Genomic DNA, 23,856 nt, shown 5'->3' with positions numbered 1-23,856 from the left:
AAGACATTGGTCGGGTGTGAGATGCTAGAGTGTGTGCCAACCTCCTCGTATTTGAGTTCGCACATCCATTTTGAGGGGCACGAGGGAAGTCACACTCGAGCATTACGACTTATGCACATAGAACAAGAGCTCCACCAACTTGTCTATCATTAAAGAAGCAAGTGATCCACAATGTGAACGTGTGCCCATTTATGCTACTCCGGATGAAAGCATGGATTCGGGAAGCTATTCAGGCCGGATACTATAGCAGCACTGTTCACAACCGGCCGATAAAATAAGAATTCAGAGAACCCACATGAGTGTGATTAAATTATCCACGCCCATGTGGAAATTCCACATGGGCGTGTGAAAGATCCACAGGACCGTATGGTCGCCCGAGTCCAGTCATATTTAAAGCCGATTCAGGCCCGATTTCAACATTCTTTTCTCCATCTTTTTCCCAACTTGACAGAAGGCTTCAGCTAGGGTTTTTAGTGGTATTGGCTAAGGTTTTGGAGAGGTTCTATGGCTCCGACATCGTCATTCCTTAGGAAGAAGGTTGGTAGGGGAGCTTCTGTCGATGCGTATCTTATACCGGACGAGGGAATCCTTAGACAACGAGTAGAGGACTTTCCACAAGACCATCGACACGACCATCGAGGGGATTTTCTATGGATTGATTGCTTTTACATTCTATTTCTTTGATTGTACTTAGCTCCATGGAGAGCTAAAACCCTATTGGGTACTTGGGTATTTGTGAACCCTAGGATGTATTTGTTTCATTGAATCTCTTTATTACGCTTTCAATTAATTGATGTTTATTGTGAGTTCCAACCTTAAATGCTTGATTGTATGAACATTTTCCCTAGAGTGACACTAGGGTTGAGAGTTCTTGTTGGTAACCTTGTGAGTGAGTGACACACCACGACCGTTAGACAAAGCTAGGTTGGAGAGGGTTGAGAGGGTGAGTCAAGAGGTACATGAGCGTCCCCTTTCTCCGCCGACGTGATAGATTCTACCTCCGTTCCTTGAGTTCTTTGCGCCATAATAGAGTGAATGGTCTAAGGGATGACCCTCCGCTGGGGCTTAGTTGCGTGTGCAACGGAGTGAAGCGTTGAGGTGATCTTAGTATGTAGGGGCTTAATCATGGTTAGGGACCTTCCACCTTGACCAAAGGGTTAGATCTATAATTAGGTAGAGATTTATCACTTGGAATCCCTAGAGCTCTTTGCAACTATATTCGAGTGCGAGGTTGAGAGGTTATCTAATCTCTCCTCCGGGACATGTATAGAGTTAGGCATAGTTGACCTTAGATTTGGGACTATGTAATTAGGGATTTCCACGACTCACCATTGCATCGATTAGGAAGCATAATAGAGGGTTCTTCCACTTGAAACAATTATCCTAGGTGGAGCATTATCCGAGTACCACATCTTTATCGATTGCCTTACCTCCTTCTTTACTCGTTCTCTCTAACTTGTTGCTTTTACTTTTGAGAATTGAATCATTGTCACACTTATCACTATTGATCTTTCACATAGCTAAGAAGCGGATTAAGTGTTTTTGATTCCCTACTCCCTGTGGATTCGATACCCGCTCATCTGGGATTATTACTTCTATAAACCCGTGCACTTGTGGGATATACGCAACGGGACCTTGTCACATTACATAGAGTTCATGGCACATTTTGATGTATTATAGCAGATCTTAGAGCGAGATGTCGCCTCATCATTTTTCTTGCGTCCAAGGACTCATCAGGCTCCCTCGACACCTCCAGCATCCCCATCACCTATTATAGCACCACAAGATCCACCATGTGCTTCTCCACCACCACCAGCAGCAGAGGAGCTGACAGAGCGTGACACTGACATTTGATTTTATTTTTCTGCATTTTCTTTATTTTACATTTTATTTTAGACTTGTTCACTGAGAAAGGATTCTCCTTCTGAGTTTATTTTTATTTTGCATCTCGAGTTGTATTCATTGCTTTATCTTTTATATACTCAAGTTATTTTTGTTTTTCTTGTGCTTTTACTCGAACCCCCTCGTGTATGCGTGCGAGATGGTCTTGTCATCTTGGGAATTGAGACTTTTGTCATGGGCACGACCAAAGTGCTTTGGCACTTGGCCGTGTGAGCTTCACAACCCGTCGGAACATTACTCCCAAGGACTTAGCTCCATCAAACGCGACACTAGGGAGTCGGGGAGTATTGTTTTTGATTGCTTCTCCCACATATATTCTTCATTAATATATATTTTGAGTGAGCTTTGAATATGTACATTGAGGACAATGTACAACTTAAGTATGGGGGAGTTTCATAGTGCACACATCCTTTTTTTATTGTTCTTGATTAATATACATGCTCACATAGCCAATGGCGGTTCACCTTAGTTACAATAATTGTATTCTTGAGTTTAGGAGAAATTTAACATTGAATGTTTTCATGCTCTAGTTCTTGCTTCAATTTCTAGGAATTTTTACCCGATTTACACTCAGTGCACTACTCACTCTTTAAACCCTATTGGAAACTCATGTTCGATGTTAAAGGGACTAGTTATAGTTGTTTCTTGTGTTAAATTCTTAAAAAAAAATTGGAAAATGAAAAGAAAGAACAAAATAGTTTTATTGTTATTTGTGCTTGTTGGGTGGAAAGAGATACCAGCTATGAAGTATGAAGCTACTCTCATAATTCGGATACTAGCTATGCCCTAATGAGAGAAAGAGCTATCTCATAGGATGAGTGAAAGCTACCACTTCGGTAGAAAGAGCTACCACCTCAAAAGTGTGAAAGCCACCTTAGCGGCCGCTTTTGAAAAGGCTACCTTAGAGGATGTGTGAAGCTACTACCATGTTTGAAATTGTTGTCACTTTTGCAGATAAAAAAGTTCCTTGTACTTAGAACTTTGAGGAGTATACCTTGGGTTGTTTTGAGTGAGTTCACACATGTACACGATTTCGGGTTTGTTGTCTTTTCTGATTCAAGTTTTTAGCTAGAGCTTTGATTTTTTGTATTTAATATTAAAATTTCCCTTATTTGTAGAATGCTCTCTCTGTACACTTTGGTGAACCTAAGGCCAAGCACTTCCAATATTTCGTTCATCTATGCACAGAATGTTTAATGTTTGCTTGAGGACAAGCAAAAGCTTAAGTGTGGCGGAGTTTGATATGTGCTTGTGTGATATGAATGCGAAGCATTCTTTCCTTATGTTGAGCATTACTTTTCTCATGTTTTTACACTAACATATGTGTTTTTATGTTACTTTCATGCAGGTAGAGTTGTGAGGCCGAGTATGAAAGAAAGAAGCCAGTGTGGATCATAATGCACTGATTTTGGAGTAAATCTTGCTAAGGTTCAAACGAGAAGACATAGGTCGGGTGAGAGATGCTAGAGTGTGTGCCAACCTCCTCATATTTGAGTTAGCACAACCATTTGGAGGGACACAATGGCAGTCACACTCAAGCATTCTGACTTATGCACATAGAACAAGATCTCTATCAACTTGTACGTCATTAAAGAAGCAAAGCGATCCATGACATGAACGTGTGCCCGTTTGCGTCACCTCGATGAAAGTATGGACTCGGGAAGTATTTTAGGCCAGGTACTGTTCATAGCCGGACGAGAAAATAGGAATTCAGAGAATCCACACGGGCGTGTGGGAATTAGACACGGCCATGTGGAAATTCCACATGGGTGTGTAAAAAATCCAGAGGCCCGTGTGGTCGCCCGAATCCAGCCCTATTTAAAGCCGATTCATCCCCGATTTCAGCATTCTTTTCTTCATCTTTTCCCCAACTTGAGAGAGGTTTTTGGCTAGGGTTTTGAGAGGTATTGGCTAGGGTTTTGTAAAGGTTCTATGGCTCTGACATCATCATTCCTTAGGAAGGAGGTTGGTAGGGGAGCTTCCGTCGAGGCGTATCCTATACGGGACAAGGGAATCTTTGGACGATGAGTAGAGGACTTTCCACAAGACCATCGACACGACTATTGAGGGGGTTTCTCTATGGATTATTTACTTTTACAGTCTATTTCTTTGATTGTACTTAGCTCCTTGGAGAGCTAAAGCCCTAGTGGGTACTTGGGTATTTGTGAACACTAGGATGTATTTGTTTTATTGAATCTCTTTATTATGCTTTCAATTAATTGATGTTTATTGTGAGTTCCAAACTTGAATGTTTGATTGTATGAACATTTCCCCTAGAGTGACACTAGGGTTTAGAGTTCTTGTTGGTAACCTTGTGAGTGAGTGACACACCACGAGCGTTAGACAAAGCTAGGTTGGAGAGGGTTGAGAGGGTAAGTCGAGAGGTACAGGAGCGTCCCCTTTCCCCTCCGACGTGATAGATTCTACCTCCGTTCCTCGAGTTCTTTGCGGCCATAATAGAGTGAATGGTCTAAGAGATGACCCTCCGCTGGGGCTTAGTTGCGCGTGCAACGGAATGAAGCGTTGAGGTAATCTTAGTATCTTGGACTTAATTGTGGTTAGGGACCTTCCACCTGGACCAAAGGGTTAGGTCTATAATTAGGAAGAGATTTATCACTTGGGATCCCTAGAGCTCATTGCAACTCTATTCGAGTGCGAGCTTGAGAGGTTATTAAATCTCTCCTCCGGGACATGTATAGAGTTAGGCATAGTTGACCATAAATTTGGGACTATGTATTTAAGGATTTCCGTGACTCACCATTGCATTAATTAGGAAGATTAATAGAGGGTTCTTGCACTTGAAATGATTGTCCTAGGCGGACCATTATCCGAGTACCCCATGTTTATCGATTGCCTTACCTCCCTCCTTACTCGTACTCTCTTACTTGTTGTCTTTACTTTTGAGAATTGAATCATTGTCACACTTATCACTACTGATCTTTCACATAGCTAAGAAGAGGATTAAGTGTTTTTATTCCTTATTCCCTATGGATTCGATACCCGCTCATCAGGGATTATTACTTCGACAAACCCGTGCACTTGCGGGATATACGCAAGGGGATCTTGTCACGAATGCAACGGAGTGAAGCATTGAAGTGATTTTAGCATCTAGGGCTTAATTGTGGCTAGGGATCTTTCAACTGGACCAAAGGGTTAGGTCTATAGATAGGAATAGGGTTTATCATTTGGAATCCCTTGAGCTCATTGCAATTCTATACGAGTGTGAGGTGTTGAGATTGTTCGATTTCTCCTCTGGGACATGTATAGAGTTAGGCATGGTTGACCTTAGATTTGGGACTATGCAATTAAGGATTTCCACGACTCACTATTGCATTGATTAAGAAGCATAATAGAGTTTTATTGCACTTGAAATGATTGTCCTAGGTGGAACAATATATGGGTACCTTATCTTTATCGATTGCCTTACCTTCTCTTTTACTTGTGGTCTCTCTCTTGTTGTTTTTACTTTTGAGAATTGAATCTTGTCACACATATCACTATTCATCTTCCACATTATTTAAGAAACAACTTAAGTGTCTTCATTCCCTACTCTCTCTGGATATGATACCCACTCATCTGGGATTATTTCTTCGACACCCGTGCACTTGTGGTTTACACGCATATACTGACGTGTCAAGTTTTTGGCACCGTTGCCGCGGAGTAGGCGTTTAGAGATACTTTGCACTTTATTTTCTTAGCTATTCATGTATTCATTCTATTTCATATTTTCTTATTCTATCATCATTCTGATTTATTTTTCTTTCTTTTTGGATGCAGGTCCAGGTTATGACCCTATGGAACCCCTCCATACTAATTGAAGGAGATCCCGAATTTGAACATATACTGAGAAGAAAAGGGAAAGAACCTGTGCAAGAACAGTCTAATCTAGCTAATTTGGAAGTAGAAGAATCTGAAAACATGTTAGAACAGAATGAGCAACAACGGACATTATCTGATTTACCAGACCTTCAGTATTGGAGACACAATTGAGCATTGTGCGTCCCCCAATTACAGCTCAGAACTTCAAGCTGAAGCCAGTATTCATTCACATGTTGCAGTAATCTGCACAGTTTAATGGTTTGGCTGATAAGGATCCAAACAGTCATATAGAGAACTTTCTCGAGGTGTGTGATATGTTGAAGATAAATAGGGTAACGGATGATGCTATCAAGTTGAGAGCCTTCCCATTTTCCTTGAGAGGGAGACCGAAGCAATGGCTACACTCCTTACCTAGAGCATCAATTACCACATAGGAGGAGATGGTAGAAGCTTTTCTTAGCCGTTATTTCCCTCCTAGAAATTTTGCAAAACTTAGGAATGAGATCTCATCCTTTGTACAATTGGAATTGGAGTCTTTATTTGAGATGTGGGAAAAGTTCAAGGAGCTCCTGAGAAAGTGCCTGCAACACAGATTCCCAGAGTAAATGATTGTTCAGACCTTTTACAACGGTGTGAATCTGAGTACAAGGTAACTCTTGGATGCGGCAGCAAGAGGTACATTAAGTAGCAAGACCCCAGGTGAGGCACGTCAAGTAATTGAAGAAATGGGGTTAAACAACTACCAATAAAATGCCAGGAAGAAGAAAAAAGTGGCCGGTCTCCATGAGATAGATGTAGTGACTTCAATGGCGGCTCAAGTGGAATCATTGAGTAATAAGTTAGATCTTCTAACTTTGAACAGAGTAGCGGCCGTGATTACTTGCACTGGGTGTGGTGGAGGACATGCTTTCTCTGATTGCCCGATATCTATTAGTGATGCATCTTCAGTTGAGAACGTCGATTTTGTAGGTAATGTCATGAGGACACAAGGGAACCGATACAGCAACAGCTATAATCCTGGTTGGAAGAATCATCCAAATTTCTCGTGGAGCAACCAAGGCCCACAAAAGGCCATGGGGCCACCGGGTTTCCAACATCAACAAGGCCCAAATGTGGAAAACAGAGTTTCAGGTTTGGAGACCTGAATGACCGATTTGGAGAAGGCCTTTACTAGGTTTATGCAATCGTCCAATACAAGGTTTGAATCAGTTGAGGCTACACTTGGCAACCATACAGCCTCCTTACATAGTCTTGAAAATCAAGTGGGGTAGATTGCGAAGTCCTTATCGGAAAGGCCACATGGAAGTTTGCCTAGCAATACTGAGACAAACCCTAGAGAGCATGTGAAGGCGATCACTTTGAGAAGTGGTCGTGAGGTCGACGGTAGGCTTCCGAGTGAGAAGCCAGATGAACACGCGCCCGAGGTTATAAAAATTGAAGAGGAAACATGCAAAGAGAAAGAGGTGGCACCCCCACCTTTCAAGCCAAGGATCATGATAAGTGCTTGTGCGATATGAATATGAAGCATTATTTCCTTATGTTGAGCATTACTTTCCTCGGGTTTTTACACTAATATGTGTGTTTTTATGTTACTTTCATGCATGTAGGGTTGTGAAACCAATTATGAAGTAAAGAAGCCAATGTGGATCACAATGCACCGATTTTGAATGAAATCTTGCTAAGGTTCAAACGCGAAGACATAGGTCCGGTGCGAGATGCTAGAGTGTGTGCCAACCTCCTCGTATTTGAGTTAGCACAACCATTTGGAATGGCACAATGGCAGTCACACTCAAGCATTCTGACTTATGCACATAGAACAAGATCTCCATCAACTTGTACGTCATTGAAGAAGCAAAGTGATCCACAGCATAAACGTGTGCCCGTTTATGTTACCTCGATGAAAAGTGGGTTCAGGAGTATTTTTGGCATAGTACTGTAGCAGGGTCTACAGCAAACACTGTAGCAGTTATTGTTCACAGCCGGCCGAAAATGACAGTTTCAGAGAATCCATACGGGCGTGTGGAAATTACCCACGCCCGTGTGCAAATTCTGCACGGGCGCGTGTACCGTACACACCCGTGGAGTAGCCCGATTCCAGCCCTATTTAAAGTCGATTCAGCCACGATTTTGGTATTCTTTTCTCCATCTTTTCCCCAACTTGCGAGAGGGCTTCGGTTAGGGTTTCGAGGGGTATTGGCAAAGGTTTTGGAGAGGTTCTATGGCTCTGACATCGTGATTCCATTAGGAAGAAGATTGGTAGGGGAGCTTCGATCGAGGCGTATCCTATACCGGACGAAGGAATCCTTGGACGACGAGTAGAGGACTTTCCACAAGACCATCGACACGACCATCGAGGGGTTTTTTTTATGGATTCATTGCTTTTACATTCGATTTCTTTGATTGTACTTTGCTCCATGGAGAGTTAAACCCCTAGTGGGTACTTGGGTGATTGTGAACCCTAGGATGTATTCGTTTCATCGAACTTCTTTATTATGCTTCCAATAAATTGATGTTTATTGTGAGGTCCAACCTTGAATGCTTGATTGTATGAACATTTCCCCTAGAGTGACAGTAGCGTTGAGAGTTCTTGTTGGTAACCTTGTGAGTGAGTGACACACCATGAGCGTTAGACAAAGCTAGGTTGGAGAGGGTTGAGAGGGTGAGTCGAGAGGTACAGGAGCGTCCCCTTTCCCCTCCGACGTGATAGATTCTACCTCTGTTCCTCGAGTTCTTTGCGGCATAATAGAGTGAATAGTCTAAGGGATGAACCTCCACTGGGGCCTAGTTACGCGTGCAATGGAGTGAAGCGTTGAGGTGATCTTTAGTATCTAGGGCTTAATTGTGGCTAGGGACCATCCGCCTGGACCAAAGGGTTAGGTCTAAATCTAGGAAGAGATTTATCACTTGGAATCCCTAGAGCTCATTGCAACTCTATGCGAGTGCGAGGTGTTGAGATTGTTCGATTTCTCCTCCGGGACATGTATAGAGTTAGGCATAGTTGACCTTAGATTTGGGACTATGTATGCAAGGATTTCCATGACTCACCATTGCCTCGATTAGGAAGTATAACAGAGGGTTTTTGCACTTGAAACGATTATCGTAGGTGAAGCATTATCCGAGTACCCCATTTTTATCGATTGCCTTGCCTCCTCCTTACTTTTGCTCTCTTACTTGTTGCTTTTAATTCCTGAGAATTGAATCATTATCACACTTATCACTGTTGATACTCCACATAGCTAAGAATCGAATTAAGTGTCTTTACTCCTTACTCCCTGTGGATTCGACCCCGCTTACCCGGGATTATTACTTCGACAAACCCGTTCACTTGCGGGATATAAGCAAGGGGACCTTGTCACATGTGTACATTGGGGACAATGTACAACTTAAGTGTGTGTGGGGAGGAGTTTCATAGTGCACGCATCTCTTTTATACTAGTTTTGATTGATATACATGCTCACATAGCCAATGGCGGTTAACCTTAGTTGCATTGATTATATTCTTGAGTTTATGAGAATTTTTAACATTGAATATTTTCATGCTCTAGTTTTTGCTTGAATTCTAGGAATTTTTGCCCGATTGACACTTGTTGCACTACTCACTTTTGAACTCTTTTGGAAACTCATGTTTGATGTATAAGGGACTAGTTTTAGTTGTTTCTTGTGTTAATTCTTAAAAAAAAAATGAAAAAATGAAAAGAAAGAACAAAATAGTACAAAATAGTTTTCTTGTTTAGTTATGCTTGTTGGGTGGAAAGAGCTACAACCTATGATCTATGAAGCTACTTTCATAAGTCGGATACTAGTTATGCCCTAATGAGAGAAAGAGCTATCTCATCGGATGTGTGAAAACTACCACCCCGGTAGAAAGAACTAACACCACGAAAGTGTAAAAGCCACCTTAGCGGCCGCTTTGGAAAGGGCTACCTTAGAGGATGTGTTGATGCCCTAATGAAAGAAAGAGCTATATAATGAGAACTCAATTAAAGACATCAATTAAGGAAAACATAATAAAAAGTTTATGAAACAAATACATACTTGGGTTCACAAATCCAAGTACCCACTAGGGGGTTTAGCTCTCCATGGAGCATGATACAATCAATAATGAAATCAAAAGTAAAAACATGTAATCCATAGGAAAACCCCCTCGGTATTTGCGTTGATGGTCATGTGAAGTAGCCTCGTCCTCTCCAAAGGTCCCCTTGTCAAGCCTAGGGCACACCTCGCCGGATCGGTGCCGATGAAAGCTCCCCCAATAACTATCTTCCAAGAGAAACACGGTGTTGAAGCCGTAGAACCACTCCAAAAGTCTTCCCAAAGCCTCACTAAACCCTAGCCGCAAGCCTCTCAAAAGGTGGGGAAAAGATGGAAAGAAAAATGTTGAAATCTGGGTTGTTTGCAGCTTTATATAGGCTGGATTTGGGAATCCACATGGGCCTGTGGAATTTCCACAGGCCCGTGTGGATTTGTTGGATTTTGAGTGGCTTATGAATAGTACTATGCCAAAAACACTCCCGATCCACACTTTTCATCGAGGCAATACAAACAGGCACACATTTATGCCTTAGATCGTGTCGCTTCTTCAATAAAAGGTCTTATTAGTAAAGATCTTGCTATCATTGCACAAGTCAGGATACGCAAATGTGACAACATTTGTGCCCCTCCAAACCATTGTAATTGTTTGAACACATTGAGGTTAGCACAATTCATGTATCTTTGAGCCTAACTTGTGTCTTCTCGTTTGTTTATTCCAAGATTTCATCAACAATATGCGTTCATGATCCACTTTGGCTTCTATCTTCTTTATTTGACTTTACCATCCTATCTACGCAAAAGAACATAAAAGCACATGTATTAGCGCTAAAATCTGATAAAAGTAATGCTCATCATAAGAAAAGAATACTTCATATTCTTAGTACACAAGCACTTATCAAACTCCCCCACACTTAAACTTTTGGTTGTCCTCAAGCAAAAATAAAACATTGAAGCACAGAAGAAGGAAATATTGAAAGTGCTTGGCCGTAGGTTCACCAAAGAATGTAAGGGAAGCATTCTACAAGTAAGGGAAATTTCAACACTAAATATGAAAAATCATTGCTCTAGCTAAAAACTCGAATAAAAAAAGGACAACAAAACCGAAAACTTGTTAGTGTGTGAACTCACTCAAATCAACACAAAGCATACTCCTCAAAGTTCTAAGCATAAGGGGCTTTTTTATATACAAAACAAAGTAAAGTGGTGGTAGTAGCTTCACACATCCTCTACGGTAGCCCTTTCCAAACCGGCAGCTAAGGTGGCTTTCATACTTTCAAGATGGTAGCTCTTTCTACAGGTGTAGTAGTTTTCACTCACCCTATGAGATAGCTCTTTCTTTCATTAGGGCATAAATAGTATCTGACTTATGAGAGTAGCTTCATACTTCATAGGTGGTAGCTCTTTCCACCCCCCAATGCGTAACCAACCAAGTATAAAATTTTTTCTTGTTTATTCCATTTTTTTAGCAAAATGAAACATAAGAAATAAACTACTTAGTCCCTCAAATGCTTACTTGAGTTTCCAAAATAGTTTAATGAGCGAGTAGTGAAACAAGTGTGAATCGGGCAAAAATTCCTAGAAATTCAAGTAAAAACTAGAGCATAAGAACATTCAATGTTAAAAATTCTCCTAAACTCAAGAATACAATCATTGCAACTAAGGTCAATAGCCATTGGCTATGTGAGCATGCACAGTCAAAGCATAAGTATAGAACATGTGTAATGTGAACTCCCCCCCACCCTCACACACTTAAGACGTACATTGCCTTCAATGTACACATGCAAGCATAATAAAAGATATAGCAATAAAAATATATGTGGGAGTGGGCAATTGAACCAATACTCCCCTGAACTCCTTGTGGTGCGTTTAATGAAGCTAAATTCCTTGGGAGTGTAGTTCCAATGGGTTATAAAGCACACACGACCAAATGTAAAAACATATAGGTTGTGCTTAGACTAGTTCTCAATTTCCATACTGATAAGACCATCTGCACGGATACACAAGGGGGATTCAATGAAGCTCAACAAAAACAAAATACACTCAAGTATGTAAAAAATAGAGCAATGAAATACAACTCGAGACAAAAATAAAAAATAAACTCATAAGGAAGATCCTTTCTGAGTATACAAGTCCAAAATGAAATGCAAAAGTAAAATACAAGAAATAAAAGACACATCATGTGTCGGTGTAACGCTCTGGCTGCTCAACTGCTCCTGGTGTAGATGCATAATCAAATGGTGTCGGTGGATTTGGTGATAGTGATGCTGGAGGAGCGTGAGGGTTCCTCGGTCTCATGATGTAGGGTGAGGACACATCACAGTCAAATAACTGCTATAGAATATCAAGGCACGCCTTCTCCTCTGCATGTTGCATGGCCTGTGTCATGCGAACCTCGGTAATCTCAGTCCGAAGCATCCCCACAGTGCCCTCAAGCCTCTCAAAATGATCATAGGCTCAAGAAGTCGAAAACATGTGTGCTAGAGGTGGCTCCTATGCTGCAGGGGGTGCCTCGGCCTCCATATGCTCGAACTGAGGCTCGGGAACCTTTTATGACCCCTCAGCTGCGTCACCTCCATCCTCGGCAATCTCTAGGGTCAGGCGTAAGTAAAACATATACTACAGGCCTCCAGTATTGTCACCACGGCTATTCACCAATTTGCTCAAAATGGAAAGAAGATAGTTGTACGCAGGTCAGGAAAGACACATTGCCTAGGACACCCCTGGCTCGTACTGTCCCTGGCCGCATAAAGTGCTATACACTCGCAGAAGAGTCAATGTACCGGGGTAGTCAGTCGGAAGTTAATTGTACTCCTCAGTGGCAGTAAACGTCTCGTTATATAGGCCCATCAGGTTCAAAAACTAAGTGATGCTCATAACATAGTGATGTCCAAATTTCCGAAACTATATGGCGTCAACACTGTCGAATCTCTTATAGGATCTGTCGAACTCGAATGATGACAGAACCTCAAGTGTGAGTGCATGGATGGCTGGCTCTCAAATCGATAATGATGTTTCTCAGCTTGCTTCTTCGATCGAGGTGCCATATCTGCAAAAAATTAAAGAAGAATCGATCAAAGAAGCTCACAAAGTAGTACTACAGAAATCCACACGGCCGTGTGGAATTTCTACACGCCCGTGTGGATCCATGGGGCATGAAAACCTCATGGTTGCTTGCTAAAAATCCAAAAAATCATCACCAAATCATTTAAAAACTCTTCCTACACATGCCCAGACCATATAAACATAGAAACGAAGCAACATTCACCATTTTAATCAATTAAAATAAAATGTGGTAAAGGAAAAAGAGAGAAAAAAGGTTTACCAACAAGATGCAAATGAAAATGTTGATATCAGCCGGAAAACTCAAGAAAAACCTCTCTGAAAAGATGGTGTGAAGTCGGGAGAATGAATAGGTGCAGTCTCTGATGTTTGGGAGTGAGGAGATGAAGAAACGCAAAGAGATTTTAAAGAAAACCCGCACCTCTTGGAGTTCTGCACATCCACACGGGCGTGTGGAAATTACACATGCCCGTGTGATTCCACAGGAGAGCATCCACAGGGGTAGACACTTACCCTTGTGCACTCTCGCGATAGCACACTCTGGCTCTAAACACACTCACACGGCCATGTGAAAATTCGCTACGCCCATGTGCCCAACCCACAGGGGAATCCACACGCCCCTGTAACCTCTCTGTTCAACTAAGAAAAATTCTATGTGTAACACACGCTGACAAGGTCCCCTTGCGTATATCCCACAAGTGCACGGGTTTGTCGAAGTAATAATCCCGGGTGAGTGGGTATCGAATCCACAGGGAGTAGGCAATAAAAATACTTAATTCGATTGTTAGCTATGTAAAAGATCAATGATGATGAGTGTGATAATGATTTAATTTTCAACAGTAAAAACAACAAGTAAGAGAGCAAAAGTAAAGAAGGGGGGTAAGGCAATCGATAAAGATGGGGTACCCGGATAATGCTCCGCCTAGGATAATTGTTTCAAGTGTAAGAACCCTCTATTATGCTTCCTAATCAATGCAATGGTGAGTCGTGGAAATCCTTAATTACATAGTCCCAAATCTAAGGTCAACTATGCCTAACTCTATACATGTCCCGGAGGAGAAATCGAACAATCTCAACACCTCGCACTCGCATAGAGTTGCAATGAGCTCTAGGGATTCCAAGTGATAAATCTCTTCCTAATTATAGACCTAACCCTTTGGTCCAGGTGGAAGGTCCCTAACCATAATTGAGCCCTAGATACTAAGATCACCTCAACGCTTCACTCTGTTGCACGCGCAACTAATCCCCAGCGGAAGTTCATCCCTTAGACCATTCACTCTATTATGGCCGCAAAGAACTCAAGGAACGGAGGTAGAATCTATCACGGCAGAGGGGAAAAGGGACGCTCCTGTACCTGTCGACTCACCCTCTCAACCCTCTCCAACCTAGCTTTATCTAACGCTCGTGGTGTGTCACTCACTCACAAGGTTACCAACAAGAATTCTCAACCCTAGTGTCACTCTAGGGGAAATGTTCATACAATCAAGCATTCAAGGTTGGAACTCATAATAAACATCAATTTATTGAAAGCATAATAAACAGGTTCAAAGAAACAAATACATCATAGGGTTCACAATACCCGAGTACCCACTAGGGGTTTAGCTCTCCATGGAGCTAAGCACAATCAAAGAAATAGAATGTAAAAGCAATGAATCCATAAAGAAACCCCCCTCGATAGTCGTGTCGATGGTCTTGTGGAAAGTCCTCTACTAGTTGTCCTAGGATTCCCTCGTCCGGTATAGGATACACCTCGACAGAAGCTCCCCTACCAATCTTCTTCCTAAGGAATGATGATGTCGGAGCCGTAGAACCTCTCCAAAACCTTGGCCAATACCCCTCGAAACCCTAGCCGAAGCCCTCTCTCAAGTTGGTGAAAAGATAGAGAAAAGAATACTAAAACCGGGGCTGATTCAGCTTTTAAATAGGCTGGAAATAGGCGACAACACGGGCGTGGATGCTTCACGCACCGGTGGGGAATTTCCACATGGGCGTGGATAATTTCCACATGCCTGTGTGGATCCTCTGAACTCCTGTTTTCTCAGCCGGCTGTGAACAGTGCTGCTACAGTACTTTCTACCATGTTGCTACAATGCTCTACTACAGTATCTGGCCTAAATAGCTTCCCGAATCCATACTTTCATCGGAGTAACGTAAACGGGCACACGTTCACGTCGTGGATCACTTGCATCTTCAATGATAGGCACGTTGGTGAAGCTCTTGTTCTATGTGCATAAGTCGGAATGCTCGAGTGTGACTGCCTTTGTGCCCCTCCAAATGGATGTGCCAACTCGAATACGAGGAGGTTGGCACACACTCTAGCATCTCACATCCACCTATGTCTTCGCGTTTGAACCTTAGCATGATTTCCACCAAAATCGGTGCATTGTAATCCACATTGGATTCTTTCCTTCATACTTAGCCTCACAACCCTACCTGCGTAAAAGTAACATAAAAACACATATATTAGTGTAAAAACCTGATAAAAGTAATGCTCAACATAAGGAATGAACGCTTCGCATCCATATCGCACAAGCACTTATCACACGCCCCTATGGAAATTCCACATGGGTATGTGGATCTTTCACAGGGTTACTCACAGGGCACTCACACGCCCGTTGTCTTATCGGTATGGAGGAGAACTTTCTGCAGAGATCCACAAGGCCAATTGAAAATTACCCACGCCTATTTTTTTGTCATAGGGTCAGACACAAGGGCAGACGGACGCCCTTGTGTATTCATAGGATAAATCACTAAGTCTCTACAGAGAAACACACGCCCGTGTGGAATTAACACACGGGCATGTGACCGTAACAAGGTTATTCACAGGGGCAAATGAACACCGATGTGTCGTCTAGGGATGAGGTTTGAGTGAAAACACATGCCCGTGTGGAAATTCCACTTGGGCGTGTGCCTTCTTTGGTTAACTTAGAAAAATCTGCAGGCTCTGTAGAATTTTGATAAACATGTATACACACTCAGAGCCTACTTCGATAATGTAGAATGAACCAGAGAAAACATTTAAAACACACTCAAATGAGCAAGAACTTTGCCACACACATTAAAGCACACGATACACGGAACAATCCACGAGAAAAATCACAACAATAGCATGTAAACATCAAGACACCAACACTCAAGCCTTATTCAGAAAAACACTAAACTAAGAACTAGAAAATAGTAAAGAGCTTGGGTTTCCTGCCAAGAAGTGCTTGTTTAATGTTACTTAGTTTTACGTACCTTGCCTTAAATCACAGGAGTTCATAGTTGAAGGTTTCCCTCTTACCCATAATATGAAAACACAATGAACAAAGTCTCTTGAAGGTAAAAGGCAAGTTATCGAGCTTGTTACCACATGAGGGTTTGTTACCCTCACTCTGTTCTTACACATCCCCAGCAGCCTTGGGGCATTTCTTGTAGTGTCTCCATACTCACTTCATCTTTTGGAGCATCTTCTTCATGATACTCGGAGTAGGTGGTACCTTCTCCTCTAGACCAAGCATCAACACTTCTTCATTCTCCATCTCTTGGTCTAGCAATCCCTCGTACGGGTCCGGATTCAACATTTCCTGCACATATTCATCAATTAGTTCATTGGTAGTGTCGAGAAAATAAAGAGTGTCATCAAAGTCAAGAGAAAGTCGCATGGCTTTGGCGGGGCGGTAGGTCAACTTATCATCGCCAACCTTCAATGTCAACTCCCCACTGTCCATGTTGATAAGTGCCTTGGAAGTGTGCAAGAATGGCCTCCCAAGTATCAAAGGAACATCTACATCCTCATCAACATCCAACACTACGAAGTCTACAGGAAATATGTACTTGTCAACCTTGACAAGCATGTGATAAGTGCTTGTGTGATATGAATGCGAAGCATTCTTTCCTTATGTTGAGCATTACTTTTCTCGGGTTTTTACATTAATATGTGTGTTTTCATGTTACTTTTAAGCAAGTAGGGTTGTGAAACCAATTATGAAGGAAAGAAGCCAATGTGGATCACAATGCACCGATTTTGGAGGAAATCTTGCTAAGGTTCAAACGCGAAGATATAAGTCGGGTGCGAGATGTTAGAGTGTGTGCCAACCTCCCCGTATTTGAGTTTGCACAACCATTTGGAGGGGCACAAGGGCAGTCACACTCAAGCATTCTGACTTATGCACATAGAACAAGATCTCCATCATTTTATCCGTCATTGAAGAAGCAAAGCGATCCACGGCATAAACGTGTGCCCGTTTATGTTACCTCGATGAAGAAGCAAATCACTGTAGTAAATACTGTGCAGTTACTGTTCGCAGCCGGCCAACAATGACAGTTTCAGAGAATCCACACGGGAGTGTGGAAATTACCCACACCCGTGTGGAAATTCCGCACGGGCACGTGAAGCATCCACGCCCGTGTAGTCACCCGATTCTAGCCCTATTTAAAGTCGAATCAGCCTCGATTTTTGTATTCTTTTCTCCATTTTTTCCCCAACTTGAGAGAGGGCTTCAGCTAGAGTTTTTGAGGGGTATTGTCCAAGGTTTTGGAGAGGTTCTATGGCTCTGACATCGTCATTCCTTAGGAAGAAGGTTGGTAGGGGATCTTCCGTCGAGGCGTATCCTATACCGGACGAGGGAATCCTTGGACGACGAGTAGAGGACTTTCCACAAGACCATTGACACGACTATCGAGTGGGCTTCTTTATGGATTCATTGCTTTTACATTATATTTCTTTGATTGTGCTTAGCTCCATGGAGAGCTAAACCCCAAGTGGGTACTCGGGTATTGTGAACCCTAGGATGTATTTGTTTCTTTGAACCTCTTTATTATGCTTTAAATAAATTGATATTTATTGTGAGTTCCAACCTTGAATGCTTGATTGTATGAACATTTCCCCTAGAGTGACACTAGGGTTGAGAGTTCTTATTGGTAACCTTGTGAGTAAGTGACACACCACGAGCGTTAGACAAAGCTAGGTTGGAGAGGGTTGAGAGGGTGAGTCGAGAGGTACAGGAGCGTCCCCTTTCACCTCCGCCGTGATAGATTCTACCTCCGTTCCTCGAGTTTTTTGTGGCCATAATAGAGTGAATGGTCTAAGGGATGAACTTCCGCTGGGGATTAGTTGCGCGTGCAACAGAGTGAAGCGTTGAGATGATCTTAGTATCTAGGGCTCAATTGTGGTTAGGGACCTTCCACCTGGACCAAAGGGTTAGGTCTATAATTAGGAAGAGATTTATCACTTGGAATCCCTAGAGCTTATTGCAACTCTATGCGAGTGCGAGGTGTTGAGATTGTTCGATTTCTCCTCCGGGACATGTAGAGTTAGGCATAGTTGACCTTAGATTTGGGACTATGTAATTAAGGATGTCCACGACTCACCATTGCATTGATTAGGAAGCATAATAGAGGGTTCTTGCACTTGAAACAATTATCCTAGGTGGAGCATTATCCGGGTACCCCATCTTTATCGATTGCCTTACCCCTTCTTTACTTTTGCTCTCTTACTTGTTGCTTTTACTGTTGAGAATTGAATCATTGTCACACTCATTATCATTGATCTTTTACATAGCTAAGAATTGAATTGAGTATTTTTATTCCATACTCCCTGTGGATTCGATACCCGTTCACCCGGGATTATTACTTTGACAAACCCGTGCACTTGCGGGATATACGCTAGGGGATCTTGTCAGTATGTCTTCAATGATACCGCTCGGATGTCTCACCGTTCGGTTCACAAATTGCAATGTCATCCAAGTGGGCCTAGACTTTCCCAAGCCTAGCTTCTGAAAGAATAAGTATGGTATGACAATGATACTAGACCCTGAATCCGCTAATGCCATCTCTTCACCTATATTACCAATGTTGCATGGGATGATGAAGCTTCCGGGGTCTTTCTTCTTGTTTGGCATATTTTTTTTTGTAAAACCACCAAATAAGAGGCATCTAAGATCACCGATGCACTCTCTTCCAACTTCCTCTTGTTGGTCAAAAGATCCTTCAAGAACTTCACATAACAAGACATTTGAGATAATGCCTGCACAAAAGTAATATTGATGTGCAATTGCTTGAATAAACCAAAGAACTTTTTGTATTGCTCATCATTTTGTTCTTTGTTCAATCTTGAAGGATAAGAGATTCTTGGATTCTAAGGTGGTGGTGCCACCTCCTTCTCCTTTTTGCTCTTTCCTCAACCTCCATAACCTCGGGTGTTTCAACATTGGTCTTCTCACTAGGAGATCTACCTTCAACTTCACAACCACTCCTCAAAGTGATCGCCTTCACATGTTCCCTCAGATTAGTATCGGTGTTGCTAGGTAGACTCCCTTGAGGTCTCTCCGATAGAGACTTTGCAATTTGCCACACTTGATTCTCTAGATTATGCAATGAAGTGGTGTGGTTGCGAAGTGTAGCTTCAACCGATTGAAACCGTGTATCCGATGATTGCATAAATCTAGTCAAAGCTTTCTCTAGATCGATCATCCAGGTCTCCAAGCCTGAAATTTGATTCTCCATGTTTGGGCTTGTTATTGTAGAAAACCCAGTGATGCCATTGCCTTTTGCTGCCCTTGGTTACTCCATGAGAAATTGGTGTGTTTTCTCCACCCTTGGTTGTAGATGTTGATATGAGGATTACCTTGTATTCTTTCCGAATTACCAACAAAACCTGCTTGTTCAGTTGGGGCTGAAGTTGCAATTAGAAAAGGACAATCGGATGGCTTATGTGAACCCCCACAACCATCACAATTTGTGATAGCGGCTACCCTCGATGAAGTTAATGTATCCAATTTCTTGCTCAATACCTCTACTTGGGCTGCCAAAGATGTAACCGCATCAATTTCATGGAGTCTGGCCACTTTCTTCTTTCCTATTGCATTCCATTGGTAGCTATTCATAACCATTTCGTCTACCAATTGTCAGGCTTCTTCGGGGGTCTTGTTCCCCATTATACCTCCTGCCGAGGCATTTAGATGTTGTCTTGTACTTGGATTAAACCCATTGTAAAAAGTCTGAATGATCATCCATTCGGGGAACCCATGTTGTTTACATTTCTATAAGATGTCTTTGAATCACTCCCAAGTCCCAAACCAGGATTCAAGCTCCATATGAACAAATGAAGATATCTTATTTCGAAGCTTTGCCAACATTCCCGGAGCGAAGTACCTTGCAATGTATGCCTCGACCATTTCGTTCCATGTTTTGATAAAAGCTCTTGGCAATGAATGGAGCCAATGTTTGGATATTCCTTTTAGAAAAAATGGGAAAGCCCTCAATCTTATAGCATCATCCATAACACCGTTGATCTTCGGCATGTCACAAACCTCCAAAAAGTTTTCAATGTGATTGTTTGGATCCTCATCGACCAAACCATTGAACTGCACTGACTGCTGTATGATTGATCGCCCGCAAGTGTACGGGATCGCCAAGTAATACCCTGTGAGTGACACAGGGGTCGTAGTATTCCACGGGGCCAAGGAAGTATTATTACTCACTCTTCACCTATTATCTAGCCTACAATTCTTAATATGAAGAACAAATGAAATAAAATAAAATAAACTAACTAATCTATGGCCGGGTAACTAGCACACAAATGTGAATAAACAAGGGAGTATCAAGCATAAGAAGGTAGTGTTTGGACAAGGAATCCACCTAGGGTTGTCATTAAGTCCTGAACTAGGATGAGTTAAAGATGCATTGATGATAATTGAGACCAAGAGACCTCGTGAGTAGATTAGCCCCAATCTCTCGGTGACTAACCCCTGATCCCATACGAATGTCAATCGGAATCTCTTCTGGATTAACACACCTATGATCGCATAAAGTTCTTGGAGTTCTCTAATAGGAGTAAACCTACTATCCTTCGGCTTAAACCTAGCAATGGAGGGCTACCAATACCCGATCTCTCGGCATGTAGATACAAGTATCCCCTTTCAATCTCTCCTAGATCTAGTACACGTGAGTAGGTCACATCTACGCATACAACTCATAGTAGAATTACGGATCTCTCCATACATGTAATTCTAGACATGAAAGCATGAAAGATTGAATCTCAAATAACCATCAAAATCAATGAAGAACAACATTCCAAGTTCATGCACAAGATTAGCCCTAGGGTTCATCCAAATCCAAACACAACAATAAGTTAATCCCTCATGACAAGGGACACTTATACAACATACAAGGAAAAGAAAGACAATAAAGAAGCAAGAAAACTCCCTCTACGATCTTGATCTCCTTGAATCGATGAAGCTTCGAATGATGATGCAATGGTGGTCTAGATCTTCAATCCAACTCCTTCTCCTATGCTCTTCTCCCTCTTGGTGATGATGGGTGCTCGTTTCCCACAAGGATCGTCGCCGGAAGATGGCCGGAAGGCCTCAAGATTGTGTGGTGGCGGCGGCCCAAGAGGCCAAGAAGAAGTCTCGCAAAAAGTCCCCCATCTTTCTCCAAAAATCCCTTTATATACCACTCATCATACCCCCTTGATGGCCTCCATCCCGAGTGCTATACCACTCCCTATGGCCCCCATCATGAGTGCTATACCAAGTGCTATACCACTCCTTATGGCCTCCATCCTGAGTGCTATACCACTCGCTATGGAGCTCAACATTGACACTATTTGGGGTAGGCAAACTCCATCAAGTAAATATCTTCCATTATAGCTACAGTGATCATCCCGGGCTCTATACCGGGCAGCATTGAGGCCGTATGCCATGACCCAAATCCTGACTTGAAACTCTCCAGGTGCTACAGTGACAGCCACAGTAAGCTTGCTACAGTGTCTATGCTACAGTACTTCCAGCTATAGTGAATACCCTACAGTACCGCGCCCTGGTTTTCTTCTCTTTTTCACCCGAATCATATCCTCGTGTCATCCATGGTGTTCCCGTGCCCTGCAAAGCAAATAACACACGATTAAGCACAAAACGGGCATCAATTCTAATGGAAAATACATGCTAGAGGTAACAAATACATACACTCAAATACGTACATTTAGACACTTATCACTGTATCATTTGAATGAACTCTAAGTTTAGCTCAAAATTTAGAGCTATAATCGGGGCCGGTACAATACTCGATTGCGTGGCCATAACTGAGGGTTTGACATAGTCTGAAAGTGTTCTCTGTTGTTCATTCTGCCTCCCTTATTTTATGACCCTTCACATTCTACTTCAGCTAGATTTGACGGTTCTTGCACAGGTTCTTTACCCCTTCTTCTTAGTGCATGTTCAAGTTCAGGATCTCCTTCAACAATTGTAGAAGGGTTCCCTTGGGTCATAACCTGGAGCTGCACCAAAAGAAAGAAGAACACGGCAGAATAATGATAGAAAGAGAAAAGGTAAAATAGAATGAATGGTAAAATTCTAAAATAGCAAAGTGCAAAGTTTTTCCAAAACACCTATTCCCCGGGAATGGCGCCAAAAACTTGACAACGCCCCTTGCGTGTGACCCACAAGTTCACGGGTTTATCGAAATAATAAATCCCAAGTGAGTGTGGTGTCGTATCCGCAAGGAATAAGGAATAGAAACACCAAGATTCCTACTTAACTAAGTGGAGATGAAATAATGATGGTGTGGATAAAGATCGATGCAAACAAACTAAAGAAAATAAGAACGAGAGGCACAATAAAATGAAAGGAAAAGTTATCGATAAAAGTGGGGTACTCGGATATTGTTCCTCCAAGGATTATTGCTTCAAGTGCAAAACCAACTAGTATGCTTCCTAACTAATTCTTAATGAGTCGTGGACATCCTTAAACACATGGTCTCAAAATCAACTAGTCTCAACACCTCAGACTGTGTAAAGTTACAAGAAGCTCTAGAGATTCCAAGTGATAAATTTTATTCCCATATATAAATCTAACACTTTGGTCCAGGCGAAAAACCCCTAGTCACAATGAAGCCCTAGTTATTAAAGTCACTTCAATGCTTCACTCTATTGGTCATGCAACTAAGCCCCAACGAAGTTCATCCCTTAACCCTTCACTCTATTGTGACCGCAAAGAACTTTTGGAACATGGAGGTAGGATAAATCACATCAGAGGGGAAAGGCGATGCTCCGCTACCTCTCAACTCACTCTCTCGACCCTCTCCAATCTTGATTTCTATAACTCTTATGGTGTGTCCCCCACTCACAAAGATTACCAAGATGGACTCTCAACCCTAGTGTCACTCTAAGCTAGAAATCATTCAATAAGTATTCAAGATTGGAACTCAATTACAGATATAAATTAAGGAGAACATAATAAAATGTTAATGAAACAAATACATCCAAGAGTTCACAAATCCAAGTACCATATTAGGGGGTTTAGCTCTCTATGGAGTAAAATACAATCAATAATGAAATCGAAAGTAAAAACATGTAATCTATAGGAAAACACCCTCGGTATTCATGTCGATGGTCATGTGGAGTAGCCTCATCCTCTCCAAAGGTCCCCTTGTCAAGCCTAGGGAACACCTCACCGGATCGGTGGCGATGAAAGCTTCCCCAATAACTATATTCCAAGAGAAATGTGGTGTCAAAGTCGTAGAACCACTCCAAAAGACTTACCAAAGCCTCTCAAAACCCTAGCTGTGGGCCTCCCAAAAGTTGGAGAAAAGATAAAAGAAAGGATTAAATATGGATCCTGAAATTGGGCCTGTTTGCGGCTTTATATAGTCTTGAATCGGAAATCCACACGAGTGTGTGAAATTTCCACATGCCCATGTGGATTTCTGGATGCCATGTCTATGTCATAGATCACATCACTTTTTCAAATAAAAGGTCTCATTGGTGAAGATCTTGCTATCATTGCACAAGTCGGGATGGCAAATTTGACTGCCTTTGTGCCCCTCCAAACCATTGAAATTGCTTGAGCACATGGAGATTGGCACACATTCACTTATCTTCAATCACAACTTGTGTCTTCACATTTGTTCACTCCAACACTTCATCAACAAAGTATAATTGCAATCTACTTTGGCTTCTTTCTTTTATATTTGGCTTCACAACCCTTTATGCATAAAAGATCACAAATACACATGCATTAGGGCTAAAACCTGATGAAAGTAATACTCATAGTAAGAAAAGAAT

At 42.0% G+C, this 23,856-nt stretch overlaps 2 non-coding genes across 2 annotated transcripts; one reads left to right on the top strand and one right to left on the bottom strand.

The window, feature by feature from the left end:
• Positions 1–6,209: 6,209 nt before the first annotated feature.
• LOC120254114 lies at positions 6,210–6,316 on the bottom strand. Its single transcript, XR_005534528.1, has one exon. It is a non-coding gene; the product is annotated as a small nucleolar RNA R71 (small nucleolar RNA).
• Positions 6,317–19,814: 13,498 nt separating this feature from the next.
• LOC120254117 lies at positions 19,815–19,921 on the top strand. Its single transcript, XR_005534531.1, has one exon. It is a non-coding gene; the product is annotated as a small nucleolar RNA R71 (small nucleolar RNA).
• The last annotated feature ends 3,935 nt before the right edge of the window (positions 19,922–23,856 follow it).

This window comes from Dioscorea cayenensis, unplaced genomic scaffold (assembly GCF_009730915.1).
Source record: "Dioscorea cayenensis subsp. rotundata cultivar TDr96_F1 unplaced genomic scaffold, TDr96_F1_v2_PseudoChromosome.rev07_lg8_w22 25.fasta BLBR01000346.1, whole genome shotgun sequence".
In the NCBI taxonomy this organism is placed as follows: Eukaryota; Viridiplantae; Streptophyta; class Magnoliopsida; order Dioscoreales; family Dioscoreaceae; genus Dioscorea; species Dioscorea cayenensis.
The sequence above is the reverse complement of the archived record's forward strand: the minus strand, read 5'-3'. Positions and strand labels throughout refer to the sequence as shown.